Below are 18,761 nucleotides of genomic sequence, written 5' to 3'. Positions count from 1 at the left end.
ATAAATAGCATTTATTGTATTATTAATTAATTTTATTTTATTAAATAATTATATTTTTTTATAATTATATTGTATATTATGTAATTTTGTAAATTGATGTTTGTTAGTGAATTGGGTACATTTAATTTATAAACGAATATTCACATTTTTTTTAAAGTACACAATATTTTACTATAAGCCGCGTAAATGTTAATTATATAGTTTTGTGAATAATTTTTGAGAATTTAAATGATTACATAGAGTTCGAGAAGTTTATGTACAGCTAGGTATATGCATTCTATACTAGTCGAGGGAATTTTGTGGACATTATGTGGCTAGTCGTTATAATATTAATAGTTCAATACGGAATTTACCTAATATCATGAATTTACTATGATGAAATAATGTGTCAAAAAAAGTTTCGATGGCTTTTTTCGTTTTTTTTTTTAAAAACACAGAAATAAATAACTTAGAATTTCATCAACGATGAATCTTAACGAAAAAATATTACAAAAATATCCTTTTTTAAAAATTAATTATCACCCATAATTAATTTTTTTAAATATTTTTTAAAGTAATTATTTTTTTAATTTTTTATTAAAATTATAGTGCATGAGAGATATATGAAATACTTGATCGCTGAATTATTCAAATTAGCTATGTTTGAATTTTTTTTTTTTTAATACTGATTATTATGTGGTCACGCTTGAATTGTTTGCGACCTTTATGGTATAGCCACAGACATAGAGAGAGAGAGGGTTGTTTTTCATATGAGTTTTCGCATGGCGAATTCAACCAGTTTAGTAGCCAGTATTAATCTCCAGCAAAAATATGTGAAATATTTCCCCAGACCTCGTTTGTTTCCTCTGCGTTATTTTGCTCTTGGATTGCATGTTTGGAGTTTTCAGAATACATATTACTATGCAACAAGAAGCTGTGCTTTTTGCGTAGTTAGTTTTCTTGGTTTTAAAATGAATTGTTAACGAAAAAAAAATTCTGTAAAAGAAAACGAATATTTTCAGATGTGTCTAATTTTAAAATTAAAATATTATTTTTGAGAATAGGGATAAAATTTTTTTTTTTTTTTTATTTTTATAAAAATATTCGAGATAAGTCTTCACTCTCGCGCCGTTCATATTAAATTCTTCGTCCAGTTACATTGGACTTGTTGATTAATGTCTTCCATTAATCAACCCTCATTCGGATGTAAAGATGGATCTAAATATTTTGGCAGTCTTCTCTTCAAGGTGGATATGGCATTGTGCATAAAGCGAGCCATAGTTCGCTGGACCGAATTATCGTCTGAATATATATATATATATACGTTATAAGTTATGGGATCACATTATATGTAAAGTAGGATGTGTCTGATTCATCCATCTATCCATCCGTGGTTCAACGTGAGAGAGAGAGAGAGCAATATATTGAAATCATTAGTTTCGCGACCACAAGTGACTATATGCTTCATTATGTTAATCCCCAGAATAATAATGATGAATTATCATCGCGAATCGAATTAAATCTCTTGTGACATTGTTCTATTATTTCTTCTCAATGTATAATAATATAAGAGAGTCGGAACTCATATTCTAAGATGTAAATTCAAATTCTATTGTAAAGAAAATAATTGACTCAATTTATGAATAGGCAATGATAATAATATTGTTGGAAATTCTGGTGTAATGTCAAATTTGAATTAGTTTCAATTTTGTCTATAATTTATGTAGCAAAACATCATTCATTGATTTTAATAATTAATATTAACTAATTTACATTTAGAAAGTAATTTATTGTTAATGATTTATTAACATTATTTTTATTTTCAGACTAAAAACCAAAGAACTCGAAGAAAAAACAATGAAAATGATCAAAAACTGTCCTCAAAATGCAGTCATTGCCATTTGGAATTCCCTGATCGGTAAGTTTTGTATTTAAAAAAATAAAACCATTAATATATTTTTCAAATTTAATAGAAACCTATAATAAATAGTTATCCCAACGTATATTTAAAAAAAATTGTTATTCAAATTACATTAATTATTTAACTTATTAAAATCTTCAAAATTATTTAATAAAATTAATATTTGTAACTTTTTTAAATTAAATATTTTTCTTTTTTCAGGTACTTTCGATCCTGGCCATTAGAATTCACAGGAAATTCAGATTTCGGCAATAAGTGAAACAAATCGAATTATTGAAATCCGGTCTCCTTATAAAAGATTATTTTCAAAATTTTGTCTTTAATCCAGAGGAGGGATCTCCGAATTCCAATGATTTGACGAGTAACACTTAAAAACAAGGGAATTCACTACAATGGTAAATAATATTTTTATTAATTTAAATTATTTTGTTTTTAGTACATTTATTTCACAGTAAAAAGAAAATCTAATATTATAAAATTTTTAAAGTAAATTAGTTATGAAAATAATGATGGATCTTAATTTAAATTGAAGCTTGTCTTAAAAATGTTGCAATTTAAAATAAAATTCATTTATACTCTTAAAATAAGATTTTCTTTTTACAATGTTCTTAAATTCTTTTTTTTCGATCTGGGTTTTTTGAAAAAAAAAATTAATTTCAAAGTAGTAACTTTCAATTTTATCGGCCAAGTAAAGAATTCAGTAATTTATACTGGAAAAGTAGAAGTGGAGCGTAACGTTGGAAGATGTCAGCACTTATTACTTTTTAGAATCATTTATAAAAATTTATTATTTTACAAGTAAAAATTTTCTAGAAATAATTTTTTTTTATTTTCTAACATAAAGGTATTTAAAACAAACAAAAAAAATTAAATTTTTTTAAAACAAATTTTAAGCTTTTAAAAAATTTTTGTTCTTCAACACTTATAATTTTTTTTATTATTATAATTATAATTTATTAAAATAAAAATTTTTATTTATAAAATTTTTACATATTAAATTAAAAAAATTAATTAATATTTGTCCTTCAAAATTTATCTTTAAAGCATTGAAATACATTTTTGATATTTTTCTCTAGTTTTATATTTTGTACTGGTTTTCTTGAAAAGAATGTCAATTAAAAATTTCTATCAATTTTTCCCACAATTATTCGATTTGCAAGAGATTTTTTATTTTATTAATTTTTCTGACAAAGGTAATATTTGTGACCTCAATTGTTTGAAGAGTTCTGTATGTACAGCGTACGAAACACGCTAACAAATCATTATTCAGATTTTTCTGATAATCGAAGAAAACGCTTGCTTGTTAGTAAAAGGGAATTAAATTGTGAAATTGTAGAGGAACTTTTTTTTTTTTGCTTCTATATTCTTGTTACTGTTTTAAATATATATATATATTTTTTTTTATATTCGTTAGATACAGTTTTTTTTAAAAGCAATTAAAAAATTTTAAATAACTGTTTTTTTTTTAATAAATAACGATTTTTTAAAAACTTAATATATATTTATTATATTGTAAATTTATGAGTACTAGGATGTTGGGAATTTTGTTTATAAGTAGAAATTTCATGTATTTTTGGAAAATTTAAAACAAAATATTAGGATAATATTTTTGAATATCGATTTTTTTATGTCCACATGACAAAAGCTCCAGTGAAGCGTATAAAAATTATTTTGCGGCTTTGTAACAGTGAAGCATAACCGTTTTGCAATATTAAGCACGATTCAGATGAGCGAGCAATAATCCACTGACAGATGTAACTATATCCTATCGAGAACATGCAATACAATTGGGAAACAAGAATAGAGTACTTTAATTTGATTAACTTTCATTGTAAGCACGGATACAGAAAAAAAAAATATATATGTTTAAAATTGTAGTAAAAACAGTAAAAGGCAAAAAAAAATGCAATTTACATTCACACAATATAAAAAAACCGATTAAAAAATTTCTCTATGCTTTAAAGTATCTAAAAAAAAGTTTCCTCTATAAAATATATTCGATATAAATAATATAAATAATATTATTAAATAATTGTAAAAAAAAAATGACGAGATTTTATTAATGTAATTGTTTTTATTTACAGAATTAAATGATGCTATTTTAAAGAAAAGGACAGGAAAATAGATCTAAAAGACAGTGACGTCAATGAATGTCGATGGATGGTTGAAAAACGTTTTTTTGCAAATGCTGCTATGTTGTCTACGTGTCACAGTGAATATCAACGATCGGTGAGTCCATTTTAATTTTCTTTATAGTGACAGCATTGAATCATCACTGTAAAAAGAAAATCTTATTTTAAAGAAAAATAGAGCTTTATTTTAAGTTCCAACATTTTTTAAGGGTGCTTTACTTTATTTTCTGTTCAGTATTAAATTTATTTTTATATAAATTTTATTTTATTTAAGATTTTCTTTTTACTTTGAAATTATTGTTTTTATCCTTCATAATATATATATTTATTAAGATTATTAATTATTTTATTTAAATTTAATTTAAATATGATATTTGATAATATAGCAGATATTGATGTTTATTAATATTATCAGTTACTTATGGTATTAACGATCATGTATGTTTAATTTGTGAGCCAAAAAGCTGTACGATAATGGTGGCACAGGTGGTGCCATTATGAAAAACCTTTATGGTTTCCCTTAGGGTCTTAATATATATATGGTTGTTTCAGTTTAGACTGAAAAAGCAACGATAAATCAAATGTTGAAAAATTTTGACATCACCATGGGTTATTTCTCTATAACCTTTTACAATATTCTCTATATATCTATATATTCATATATATATATGAACTTGACACATCGTTAAGCACGTCCCTATTTACCCTTTAGGTTTAATAAATAGTCAACATTTTCTACGATATGCGAAAGTTGCTATTAGTTTTCGACTAGAATTTGCTTTAAGGAGTTTGCATAAATCTATATAGTATATAATGATAGATTTTTAATAATTTTTAATTAATTAGCTAAAACGAAATTTTTTAGGTAAGTTTTTCGATAAAGAAAAAAAAACACTTTTGAATAAAAGAGAGCAATGTATTCGGCAATAATGTTCCGATTTCTTTTCTCCTTTTCTTCCTTGTGGTCTCATAATGGGTGCATAAATAATGCAGGCGAAGATATGCTAATGCCGAACGTGATTTACATCATTCTGTCGGGGGACGCAGTCTTGCGAATGTCACATTTCTCGCAAAAAGCGAGGCCCCTGTGTTCCCGTTTCGTTGCGCTACCTACTACTATACTCCTTGAATAAGAAATTCAACTGTTTCACTTCGCTTACAACCTCATAACTCATGAGCTTTCACGCGCACATTAACATTTATTATTTAACCAAGTCCTTCCAGTTGGCTTTGATTATTCATCCAAAAGTTGGCTCTCGTTAATAAATTATTCGCTTTTGGCATAGAAATACACACATATATATATTTTCTTTAAAAGATATCAAACTAGAATTGTACATGAACTAATTAATTAGTATTCTCTCTAAGAACACTGACCTTCTTTAAGAAGTTTATACATTATACATCATTAGAAAATGTATGAAGTTTATATATGCGGTAGAATGTATGTCAATTAGGTTCATTATTGTTGTTGAGAACAATTCATTAAATTGAGAAATTATTTATTTTTTATTTGATATATTTATCGATTTTTATTGAAACATAAATTTTTTTAATTTAAAGTATTTGTCAATTTTAATTAAATATACACGAAAAAGAATTTGAAAAAATTTTCTATATCAATTAATATGTTTATTAGAGTTGTTAAAAATTTAGGTTTATATTTGATTTAATTTATGAATCTGCCAAGATAAGTGGAACTCCTTATATTCGAGCTGACTTTAGACTAAAGAATTTTGTAGTATGTACAGACGTAGACACTTTTAAATAATGCTGATCGATGCTTACTTGATCTTAAGAAACTGTTTATGCTAATTTTCTCCTTGAATTATCAAAAGCTTTATGCTAATTTAATCTCATGAATGAAAAATGTGGATAATTTGCCCCAATTATTTTAAAAGTAAAATTACATTTGAGTATAATTAAGAAAATTATTAATTATTCTAAATTAGATGTAGAAGAGGATTGTTGTTTATTTATTCCAGTGTTTTAGTTTCTATTCTATATTCTTTTTCTATTCTTTAATTTTCATCTCACTTGGTATAAAAGTGTAGGAAAAAGTATATAAATGGTTTTCTTAAATGTTCTTCTTTCAAAATTATCATGATTTTTGTAAAATTTTCAAAAAAAGCAATTATTTTGAGACAAAATATGTTGGCAATTTAATGATTAGTTAACAATTTGTATTTTTTTATTTTATTTTGAAAATTATACAACTGAATTTTTCAAAATTTGATGATTTGCAATTTTAATTATATACACTGAAAAAAGAGTTTGGTATTGACAACCAAACGTTTGGTTGGTATTTAAGCAATCAAAATTTTTTTGTTGAATTAACAAAATTTTGTATTGTCTCAATCAAAATTTGTTTGACACAACCAAAATTAGAAAAAAAAAATTTTTGTTGTCCTAACTAAAGTTTGATTGGGACAACCAAAATTTTGGTGATTCAACAAAAAAATTTTGTTTGCTTAAATACCAACCGAATGTTTGTGTGTTAATACCAAACCCTTTTTTCAGTGTAGCTTTGTTTGTTGTTGAAAGGAACTTTTTAGTTTAAGATTATATCACCGTCCGACACAATTTTTGACCCACAAAAAAATTTAAACATTTTTAGAAACTAGGACTCAAAAAAAATACCCGTGTCTGGCCGTTTTGCTAGATCAAGTCGTTTGTAGTTTTTAGGGGTAAAAACAACCCCTAAATGAAAAGTAACAAAATATCTTTTAAAAATTATTAATATTTTATAAAACTTGGTATCTGGGGGTTTTCGGGGTCACTGATTATTAATCTGATGTCAGATTTTCAAAATTCAAAATGGCGGATACAATATGGCGATCAAACTTTTAAAAAGTTATTAATTTTTTATTTCATATCTGCCATTTTGAATTTTGAAAATTTAACATCTGATTCGTCATCAGCGACCCAAAAAACCCCTAGATATCAAGGTTTAAAAAAAATTTAATAACTTTTTAAATTTTTGACCGCCATATTGAATATAAGCCATTTTGAATTTTTAAAATATGACATCAGATTAATAATCAGCGGCCCCGAAAACCCCCAGGTACCAAGTTTTATAAAATATTAATAATTTTTAAAAGATATCTTGTCACTTTTTATTTAGGGGCTGTTTTCACCCCTATAAAAACCACAAACGACTTGATCTAGCAAAACAGCCAGACACAGGTATTTTTTTTTGGGTCCTAGATTCCGAAAATGTTGGATTTTTTTGTGGGTCAAAAAAAAAAGTTGAATTTTGTCGGACGGTGTATCAAGGGGTTAAAAGTGGAATAGTTTGAAGTTAAAAAAAAGAAAATAAATATGTTTTTTTTTCAAGTAGTTTAATAATGAACTCTCAAAGGTACATAAGAATTTTTCTCTATAGTAGCTTATTCGGTACTGATGCTTGGACATCAATGACTTATGACCCCGTTTACTTACAGCAAGTACCCATAATTGATCTATATATTTTTCTGTTTTCAGTATAGGTATACGCGGTTAGAAGCAAGACACGGTCGTTATCCTGTTTTTTTTCATTTTTTTTTTGTATATAGTGGCAGAAATGAGGCGTCAAATGACTCAAGGCTGAACGTTGTCCGCAACAGACTTTGCCCATTTGTTGTCGAGTTTCTTTTCCGCCATCAAATGGAGCTTGAGTTCAACTGCGCGCATACATCTCTTTCTCTCTCTTTGCGTATATATATATATTTGTAACTTTTTCCCTTTCTTCTTTTCAAATTGACTGGTAAAATGGGTAGAACTTTCTTTATCGGATGTACAATGACGTGAACAATCTGATTAACCTTCAATCTACTGGCAACAAAACAGCGTAATCTGCAATCTATTTTTTTTTCTCTTTTCAAAAATTTTATACCAAACTCGCTTTTTACGCTTCATTATAGAAAATATATCGAGAAAATTATTTTAGTGTTTTAAAATGATCATGTTAATTGGTTTTTTCTTGTTTAAAAAAAAAAATTTGCCAAGGTAATGAAAAGTTGATAATTAGTCGGTGTATATATAGGTATTTATATTTTTTATATTTAGAAATTTTGTCTGATAGTTATAATTTCCAGTAATATCAATTTTAGTTATTTTGAATAAAATATTATTTCGATAATTATAAATAATAATTATAAATTGTGTAATTATAAATTATATAAATATAAATTATATATAATTGACGTATTTATATCTTGAGTTATAATGATTATTATTATACTTGAAAGTTGAAGGTAGACGGTAGTTAAATTGTTGAGTGAAATCAATAGTATGGTTCGGTAGGTGGGTAAATTCTTCGAAAGCCCATTACTTCCTTCTTAAAATGATTGTCTCTCTCCGATAAACACTCGAGGAATAATTTGCAGGGGTTGTTAGTCCACTCCTTTCCGGAGAACAAATTGTATGGCAGCGTTAATTTTAACACTCTCTCCTTCTCTCTCTTTCATTCTCCAAGTGCGAAGCGAAGCATGATAAATTTTCTCTATTTTAAATACGATTAACGTTGTCTGGAAATTCGCGCAGACCTTCCATCGTTACCTAGCAATTATTTGCAGAAACTCTAGGCGTTTCTTTGTCTCTGTCATTTTCAGTATATATCTATCTATATATATATATATATATATATATATTCATGATTTTCTTTTTTCATTGTACAACGTTTTCGTTTTTCTTGCGAAAGCGCGCACACACACACACACCTTTGCAACAAAAAAGTGAGATGGAAATATTTCCCTTGCGTAAAATCTTTTTTCAGACATGGGAAAGTGACATAATTTCATTTTCAGGCAATGCGGGTTTAGCGCCAGTTCCGTCGACCCTAACGATTAAGTAATTAACTTTATCCGCAATTTTCGCATTTTTTAATTCTCGCGCGATATTTCAGTAAACCTTGAGCTTTAGCTTGCGCGCAAGTTTAGGAAAAAATTAACAAAATTTATTTTGATAAACAATTTAGAAATTTAAATTGTAAAAACAACTGGAATTATTTGTTAATTGTTTATATTTTTTTTTTTGGTTTTCTATTTTTTTTTTAGTGAATTTTTACAATTTTTATTTGGTAAATGTCTAATTGCAAGAATGTACATGATGAATGTATATATGTTTACAAGACGTAGACTGAAAGTTATTAACACTTACCCTCTTCAACTATAATCATTAATAACTCCCTTTTGCGGAGGACGAGTTGGTAGTAGTGGTTTAGTCGCTCGACAACACTTGAAATGACAGGTCCTTGAAGAACTTGCGTAACTTTGGCTGAGAAAATTAATGAATGAATTGCTACTTGTCCTTTAGTTTCGTATACTTTTTTTTTCATTTTCCTCGTTATTTCCTGTTTTTTAAAAATTATTTTTGCTAAAACAAGGATATGTATGTTTTTGTCGTAATTTAAAAATATCAATTAATAATTTTTTATTTTGCTGAAAAAAGTTGCAAGTTTTATGGAAAATGAGTTTTTAAATTAAATACGGTACAAATAATAGTCATTCTATTGTTTATAGAAAAGATAACCTTTAAAATTTTGTTTTAATACACTAAGAGAGTTAAAATTTTTTCATTGAAAGTGTAAAGTTATGTTTAAATTGATGAAACGAAAATTCGATTTTCTCAATACAGATTCAATGGATGAGACTTTCCTTCTCTGTATTTATCGATTTTTATTTATATATGCTGCAAGCTGTCTAATATATTTTGTAATATTTATTATCTACTATCATGTTTCACTGCTCATTATTTGTGCAAACGAGTGATTTAAACTAATTGTCTGATATTAACCTCTTAATTACAGAAAGTAAGTTTTTTCCAATAATTTCTTTATTTAAAAAAAAGAATAGTCTTTTAACTACATTTTTTTTTCTCATATAATTTATTATATATATGTACTGTTCGGGTGAAAGATTGTCCGTTTTCCGTTGCAGGTATTACTACCGCTTGGGGATTTCAGGCATGAAGTAATTGAATACGAAAGTAGTTGTACTTTGATATAATGTTAATGGAATTTAGTATAAATGTTAACTAAACATAAGTTGAAATGTATAATTTAATTCGCATTTTCCATGAAACTTGGTCTTCCTTTCAGAAATTTTCTTATAAGACGAAGAGGAGATTAAATTTATTTATTATTTCTGAACTATTTAAATAACTTTCAGTTGGAAAATTGTAGAATTTTTTTTTTTTTTGCTATAGAAAAAAATATTTGAAGTAATGAAAAAATAAAGTGTTGATATAGTTTATAATTAAATGTAAAAAAAACTTTTGCAAAAAAAACTTCTCTCTGTTCGTTCAAAAACCACGAAAAATATGTTTCAATTTTCGAAATCTTCTTAATGCAAATTATTCTAATTTTGATTTTTGGGTTTTCCATCTTAAAATAAAATATGTTGCACTTTTTGATAGGATTTAACGTTTTTTTTTTTTTTTTGTAATTACCCGAGTCGAAATTTAGACTCTCTATTAGTTCTCTAAAAACCTCCTTTTATCCTCCTTTTATTCTCTCCAACACTTCTCTCCAATAACTTATGTAAATCAGTAATTTGTATATAACATAACCTTTAAAATTAACTATTAAATCAGTAGATTTTATTGCCGCCGCCATATATTTATATTACTGATTCAATCAGTAATTGATATTTTACTAATTGAATCAGTAAATTTCTACTAATTGTCAGTTGCTCAATTCTCGCTATGCCAATTAGTAGATTTCTACTGCTAATCAGTAAAATATGACTGATTCAGATTTAGAGAGCAGGCTGAAAATAGGCTGAGAAAATCGAGGGTGAAAAGAGGGAAAAATTTCGACTCGGGTAATAGTATTATAAAACTAGGATCATGTTAGAATTGTTCCAATAGTCTTTTGGACTATTTTCCGGGATATTGAAGCCTTACCGATTATTCGGACCAGCAGGTCGACTCTAATTGTCAATCTGATTATCCAACAACTATACGTATATACATATATATAGAGAGAGAGCGCGCAAGTACAAGATAATGCTTCTGCGTGTGTGCGTTTATATATATACACATATGTGTTCTAGGTATCTCCGATTTTGTAGCAATTTCCGGTTCAACTGGCTTTGTGTAAGCATTGTGCGAACTGGCTTGGGGTGGGAAATAGATAATTATTGATCGCTTAATTACTTACTAAGCAGTAAGTAGAGGTACGATACGTGTCTGGCACATTGTAGACAAACGACTTTGTCATTCTATTCAATCAGTTCAACATATACACCTACATGTCTGATACCTTCTAATCCTATAGTAGCTATTTTACATTGCACCTGTCTTATTCAATTTATGTCTCATGCATATATATTTTGTCTAATATGTAGAAATTATTTTCATTATTGATTATTGATCCTTTTTGGTTATAATTATAATACATTTAAAAAGTAATCTAAAAAAAAATAAGTATACAAAAAGGAGTACTTTTTTTATTTCTTCTTTTTTTCTAATTGCAATGAGAAAAAATTTTCTTTTATCACATCCAAATTATTGATTCAAAAATAATTTGTGAAATATTTTTATTTGATAATAGTCGATTGTTGGAATTAAATAAATTTTTGTTTTTTTATGGGTAGCTCATATTCTCTCTATGGTTGTAATGGTGTGGAATAAGTTAGATAATGAATATAGGGTAACTGAGATAATTATTTCCGTGGACGGTGGAGCGCCCCATTTAACCTATAAAATTTGCATACTCTTTAACGCGTGCTATATCCGACGTGCGTGATCGTAACCATAGACGAAACTAAGAGACGTGATGAAAATTCATTCAAAGTTACTTTATATAGAAATCGGATATATTCAAAGTGTTAGTACTGTTTTCCGTACATATATATAAATATATATTCTTTTAAGAGCAATAATATTTAAATTTTCACTCAGTATATAAAAAAGGATAAATTTATTTTTTAAAATTAAAATTAAATCAAGTGCAAGCATTTTTATTAAATGTTGAGGGAAATTTTTACATTATATAAAAAGGGTTCTATTTTTAAAATAATATATTCACAAATAGTACAATGTATAACAATATGGTTACAATATTACAGAAATATTGCATCAATATTGCAGTGCAATATTCGCAATATTCATGCAATATTGTAAACATATTTTGCGGATTTTTTGGGTTTACATTATAATTTTCAAAAAAAATAGTAATTTTTAAAAATGAATTATCTTAGATATATAACATATTTTGTGAAATATGAAAACGATTTTTTTTTATTTAAATGATAAATAGAATTAAAATGTGATAATTTCAATTTGAAAAGTTAAGGTTGTCGAGAAGCTTTTTGTGCATTAATTTATGATAATGGCGCGTAGGGTAGAGGAGTAACGGGTTCTAATCGAAAATTCTAAGCCCATTTTGTCGAGTGGTCATTCGACGTTTTATTAATTCATACTGCACATGTGACCAACCATTCTAAAGCATAAATGAGACCTCCAACAATGGTTAATTGACTATTAAATGGAACCAAACATGCAGCCCTAATCTTGCAAATGTATAAGAGTGCTTCTTTGATAAATTGAAAAAAAATTGATAATTTATCTCTAGTTTCATTTTCTGTATCTCAATTAATATTTTATTATTTCGTTTTTAATTAACAATATTCTTAATTGATTTTTTATAAATTGGTACATTGAAAAAAAAATTATTGATTCGAATAATCTGTTACTTGACTATTATCAAATAAATATTTACTTGAACCAAATAATAAATATTTGGTTCAAGTAAATATTTATTTCATAATAGTTAAGTAACCGATTATTTGAATCAAATAAATTTTTTTTTTCAGTGTAGTTTTATATATTATAAATATAGAGAGATAGAGAGTAAAAATATACGCCTATAGGGCATAGAAATTTACAAGTTTCTCACATTGGTAAGCGCGGAAGAAACTTATCTGAAAATGTAGACGCCTTTTGTTACTCTTCTCTCACACATTGGAACGTTGGCTGTGTGATATTGACAGCAGCCTATTAGGGGTGCATCTAGTTTTCCCTTGATTCCCCACGGGGTTCTTGTTCGCGTGAATAAAATTTAGCGGCGAAGCTCGATTGATGTTGTAACAGGATTTTCACCTCCCTATATATATATACCTATACGAATATAAGAGAGGTGAACATTTTTCTTTTCTTTTAAAATATACCTAATGTCTGCAAATTATTCTACATTTTTGAAAATATTTAAAATATTTACATTTCGGAAATTAGTGTAGTTTTATCGTAAAAGATCTTTGATCTAGGAAAATAATTTTTTGTATGGTTAAAGTATTTTAATTTTAGTAAAAAAAAAAATTAGTGAAAATTATTACTAATTTTTACCATGAATTTTAGTAGTAAAAATCATTGTTATATATATTACCTAAATGTTAATCATATAAAAATGTGTGAAAATAATTGTAAGTTAAAGAAAATTTATAATGAAAAATTTAAGTTTTAATTAACAGTTTAATTTATTCCTCGTGTTTTAATCAAGTTTAACGATTGTTTTGTTATCGGCTTGTGTATTTGCTTTTAAATGAACTTTAATTCTGTTCGTAAATTTCCAGTGGTCTCTCTAATTGTCTAATCTCAGGTGATCAATATATAGTTTAGAGGAAGGGTGTATCCTGAATTCAATCAATGTCATCATCAAGACACAAGAAACTTTTACGACAATCGTGATTCCTTACTCGATTCAATTATAGCCATGTTCTGTGTAAAATGTTTAATCGTTTAACTTAAATTACTCTTCTCAATTTATTTCTCTAGTCACTTTGTTGATTAGTTTAGTATTTTTTTTGTTTGTTATTTATTTTTTTCTTTTTTTCTGAAAAAGAAATTTATCAAAATTGATGAAAAAGTTGTTCTTTAAAAACAATTTCATTATAAACATGAAATTACATTGGCTGTATGTAACAGACGCTTTAGTTGAGTTTAAAAAGGCGTATATATATGTATAGATATATACTTTATATCAGGCAAGAATTCGATATTTCTGGAAATTGCCTGTCAAACTTGGAAAAGAATACTTGTAAATGTAGTCAGATCAAAGGAAACTAGTATTTGCAAACGGATATTCGTCATTTCAATATGGTTATGTAGATGACATTTAAATGTTCAAACAAGAATAATTGCAAACTGGTAGGAAAAGGCAAAAATTCGTTAAAAGTCGAGACTACACGGGTAGACGCTATATATATATATACTTTATGCTTCATTTATCCCTTTATAGCTGAGGAGTTTAATTAATATTCGTATATATTTTGAGCTTAGAAGAAAAAGCATAAAGTTTCAAAAATATTTTTATCAAAATAAATTAAAATGATAGGTAACGTTTTTATTTATCGAAAGATTTAAATTATCAAACTGTCAATTAAAATTGGAAAATTTTTATATTATAATTTCCATTTTGTCGTTTTTTTTGAAAAAGAAAATTAAATTCTTTTAGTATGTCAACAAAACGATTCGAAATTTTAACAATTCTAATTTTTGTAAATTTTAACTTTTTGTTAGTCAAACTTTTGAAATTTCTAACTTTAAAGTTTAAACAATTCGAAATTTTAACAATTTTTGAAATTTTCGCAATTTTTAAGCAATTCTAAATTTTGGAAATTCGAACTTTTGTAAACTCGATCTTTTAAAAATTTTGTTTTAAATTTGGAATTTTCTATTATTTCTTTTAGTTTTAAATTTCTCAAAAAAAAGAAAATATTAGGTAGAATTGACTGTTGTCGATTGTTGATTCTTGAATCATGCGAGACTTTTGTGGTCCCAGCTGCGTGCATTGGAATGGAATTTTTAGGCGCGTGCAACGACACACTTTATACCTCGTTTTATACATCAAAGCGCGGTCGTAAATTCATCGAGGACTCATCCTCTATCCTTCTTTGGCGCAAAAAAAAAGAAAAAAAAAATTTCACATATAAGACTCAAGTCGATTTACGGTTTCAAGTTTTGCAAGAGTGCAATTCCTCTCATGTGTTTGGCACACCTACGCACTCAGACTCCTTATTTATATTATTTATTTCATGTACACCTTTTAGTAGATTTGATTGTCAATTCCTTACATTATTATTTAGTTTATATTCCTAATGGTAAAAATAATTATTTAAGTCCATTAAATAGTATTTTGGAAATTATTGATTCAAATGAAGTTTAATTAATTCAAATAAAAATTATTTGGTTCAAGTAAATAATTTGATAAACGATTATGTGGATTTTTTTTCAATATATACACAGAAAATTAAAAGGCATTAAAATAAACTGCAACGCTTATTATTTTAATTCATTTTCGTATTAAAATAATCAAAATTGGATTAAAATAATAAGCCTTGCAGTTTATTTTAATGCCTTTTAATTTTCTATGTATAGAATCCGTTACATTTTTACCGGCTTTCTTTTCGAGAAAAATAAAAAAAAAAATACTTTTTCTGCTTGTTCTGAAATCGTCGCGTTCTTTCGACGCGAGATTCACCTGTCCTAGGTATGGGTTTGCTTGAGAGATACTCTTGCGTATATACAGTTCGTGTTCGAGGTAGCGACGTTAATTATGCGGCTGTTGTAATTAAATAGGAGGTAATTGAGGGACGTGGTGGGTATTATTGAAGTTTCAGGGGTGGTAGAATGCTGACGCCGACATGCGCGGTCAGTCGTTCGACGCAGCAAACTGCAGAGAGAGAGAGAGAGAGGGAGAATGGGCAAGTGAGGGGATTAAAGGCAGACCTGGAGGGCAAAGAGGGATATATCAAATGAAGGAAGGGGGCATCAATTGTAAGGGATTGAGTGAAGGGATGTGGAGGGGGGGGGCACAAGGAGAATACACGGGTATGGTTAAGGGAAAAGGGAGAACGCTTCATGCATATGCTAATCATATTCAGAGGTGCTGACTTCTAGGCAAAGAGAGAGAGAGAGAGAGAGAGACGAGCACGAACGTTACAACTACCCGAGGACACTTTGTTCCTTTGCCGCGACCTTTCGACCACCGCAAATCTCAGTACTGCCAATTACGATTGCATCGCGTGACGCGCTCCGTATTCTCTAGCATTGCATTTCTATGCGTCCGGAATAAGGTAACTTCGCTTTCCGCCCTTCTAATCTCAACTATACATACATATACTATCCCTATGCCCTCCTCTTGTCTCACGGACACCTCTAACTTTGTCGATGGATTATTCAGACTCCATTTCTCTCAATAATGGAGAGAGAAAGAGAGAGATTCTCTTCATTTCTTTTTTAAAATCTTTTGATATTTACTAAATATTTACCCTTGAAAGTAAGAAACTAATTATATGAAAGAAACAATTATTGAAATAAGTGAATGTTTCTGTATAATGATGTAACATTGTTTTTGAGAGGGAAAAAAATTGGATCTTTTTTTGCAAAAAAAAAAAAAAAAATTACGTTTTTGTTGAAAAAAAAAAACATTGAAGTAATGTTTGAATTGTCCTGATTTGCAATGGGACATAATTTCGACTCTTTTTATCGAACTCGACGTTGTCATTTTTTTTAGAGACCAATAGCTCATTTGAATGCGTTGTCTCATGCTTGGCCAGTGGACGTTAACGATTCTTTTGTTTTACGTACGGCCGCGGACTCAAAGTCAGTCAGGACTTGAGAAGAGGGACTTGATTTAATGCCATGACGATATCTCGGTGGATCGCAATGGCTTAACGAGCACTGCCCCACGTGCATGTATGTCCTGTTGCCAGCTGGGATTTTCGAAAACTCTTATATTCTGCGCGCTCAGTATTAGAATTCTTTCAAGTTCAAAGACCTAGAAAAAGAGTGACTATATATATATAATAATAATTATTATTTAATTTCAAAAAATATATATTTTTTTTTATCTTAAAATTCATAATTAGGAATTATTTTCTTTATAAATTTGGATTTGAATTTGCTGAACAGATTTCCCAGGAAAGCTATTGACCGGGAGGTTACTAATTCTCTATCCTGGGAAAAATGTTGCGAGCGTTTCAAATTCATTGTAGTCCTCGAATTGCGGTTCGTGACACGAAAATAAAGAAGATTGCTTCGTAATGTTTTCACGCTCTGGAATTTCAATGTATTTTGTGTATAAAGAAAGTTAAATAAATTTTTTCAGTAGTTAGAATTAAGAAGTATATATGCATGTATCGCAGAGTCGTTTTTGCTTGGAAAAAAGGTGGCTATCTATAATATATATATTTTTTTGCTTCCTCGTGGAGGAAGCTTTGTAGTAATTTCGTTTATAAAACTTTTCAAAGTGGCGGAAACAAATTTTTTTCTTTATAGAAACATGTTATATGAGATCCTGATCAATTGTCCGGATGTATGTGTGTGTGTGTGTGTGTGGATCCCTTTTTTGTTTAGAAGATAAATTTAACAGGTTTTAATGGATTTAGATAAAATTTGGTAGGCTCATTTATCATATTAATTTCTCAAATCTGACCAAAGGATTTTGAAAAATACCCCAAAAAAAAATTTTATCGTCTTTTTTCCAAAAATTTTTTTTTAATCGAAAAAATTTTTAAATAGAAAAATTTAAGGTTATATATAATAAAATCGTATTCCTTACGTCAAGCCGAATCGATCGATATATATATATAAAGTATACATTTCAGGTTTAATTTAAAGAATTAATCAAAAAGTTAAAAAATCAAAAATTCACATTTTGGCAATAAAATTTTGCTTTCTCCACGAGGAAGTAAATTTTTTTGCTGATCGTAAAGAGGAAGCAAAATGTTCATGTATAATGAACATCTGAATTTACAACTTGTTTTTCTTAATTCTCGTTCTCTTCGTTATAATAAATTCATATATTTATTATATATCTTTGTTTTCTGCGTGGGTATAATAATAATTTAGAAAAAGTTTCGCGCATTCAGTTTTATGTATCTCGAAAATAAGTAAAAGTGTCGTATAATCTTGGTGAATAAGGTAATTACGAGAAAGTATTGGACCCCGTGAAGGGACGAATGATGGTAGCTAATTTTACAGTTAGTAAAAGACATGAAGGAGGTCGTGAGACGCCCCCTGGGCAAACGAAGCGACTTTCCCCCGAGGGTGCCTTGTTCATTTGAGTCGAATAAACAATAAAAAGTTGTCGCAAAGTTTTAACCGCAGGGGATACAAGGGAGATAAACATATTTTCTCGGTTCGTTTATTATTCCAACTAACCATGATTCTGCCACCGTTTTTCGACTATATGCGCTCAAAGGGTAAGCTGATATACTTGCTGTCGACATAAAATTATTTCATCGTCGTCGTTGAGATATATTTTTATAGTTTATTTCGTCAGAAAAATTTAATTACGATTCATTAAAGAAACTTATCAATTATATTGCACAAAATTTAATAATTTCTGTTATATAATTAACTTGGTTTAATTATCATTTTTCATTGAACTTTATTTGACATTTATTTATTCGTTCCAAATAAAATTCCTTTATTTGATTAGTGTTTTCATATAATTAGGATATTTCATTGCATATTTTATTTCATTATTCATTACATATATATATATATATATATATAGGTATAGAAGGATATCGGAGAGATTGTTAAAAATTTATTCGAAAGTAAATCAATAATATATCGAGAGAATAAATCTAAATTGAATTCTGACGCTATTTTCTATATATTCTTTCGAATCAATGGTTTTCAGTTATCTTTAAAGAATCAAATCGGGGGAAGACCCTGCGTTGAAATTTACCTTGAATCCGGTAGGGAAGGATTATTTCATTTTATAATGAATTTTCTAT

General features: G+C 27.8%; 1 long non-coding RNA gene across 1 annotated transcript in view; it reads left to right on the top strand.

Moving 5' to 3' along the window:
* Window positions 1-18,761, top strand: part of LOC127291211 (uncharacterized) — a 270,805-nt gene that overhangs the window by 1,978 nt on the left and 250,066 nt on the right. Inside the window, exons 4-6 of the long non-coding RNA XR_007844558.1 lie at window positions 1,806-1,897; window positions 2,102-2,295; window positions 3,985-4,129. This is a non-coding gene — a long non-coding RNA (uncharacterized LOC127291211). The remainder of the gene's footprint in view (window positions 1-1,805; window positions 1,898-2,101; window positions 2,296-3,984; window positions 4,130-18,761) is intronic.

This window comes from Leptopilina boulardi, unplaced genomic scaffold (genome assembly GCF_019393585.1).
Source record: "Leptopilina boulardi isolate dan_hultmark-lab unplaced genomic scaffold, ZJU_Lbou_2.1 LbouV2_126, whole genome shotgun sequence".
In the NCBI taxonomy this organism is placed as follows: domain Eukaryota; kingdom Metazoa; phylum Arthropoda; class Insecta; order Hymenoptera; family Figitidae; genus Leptopilina; species Leptopilina boulardi.
This window is presented reverse-complemented; position numbering and strand designations above follow the sequence as displayed.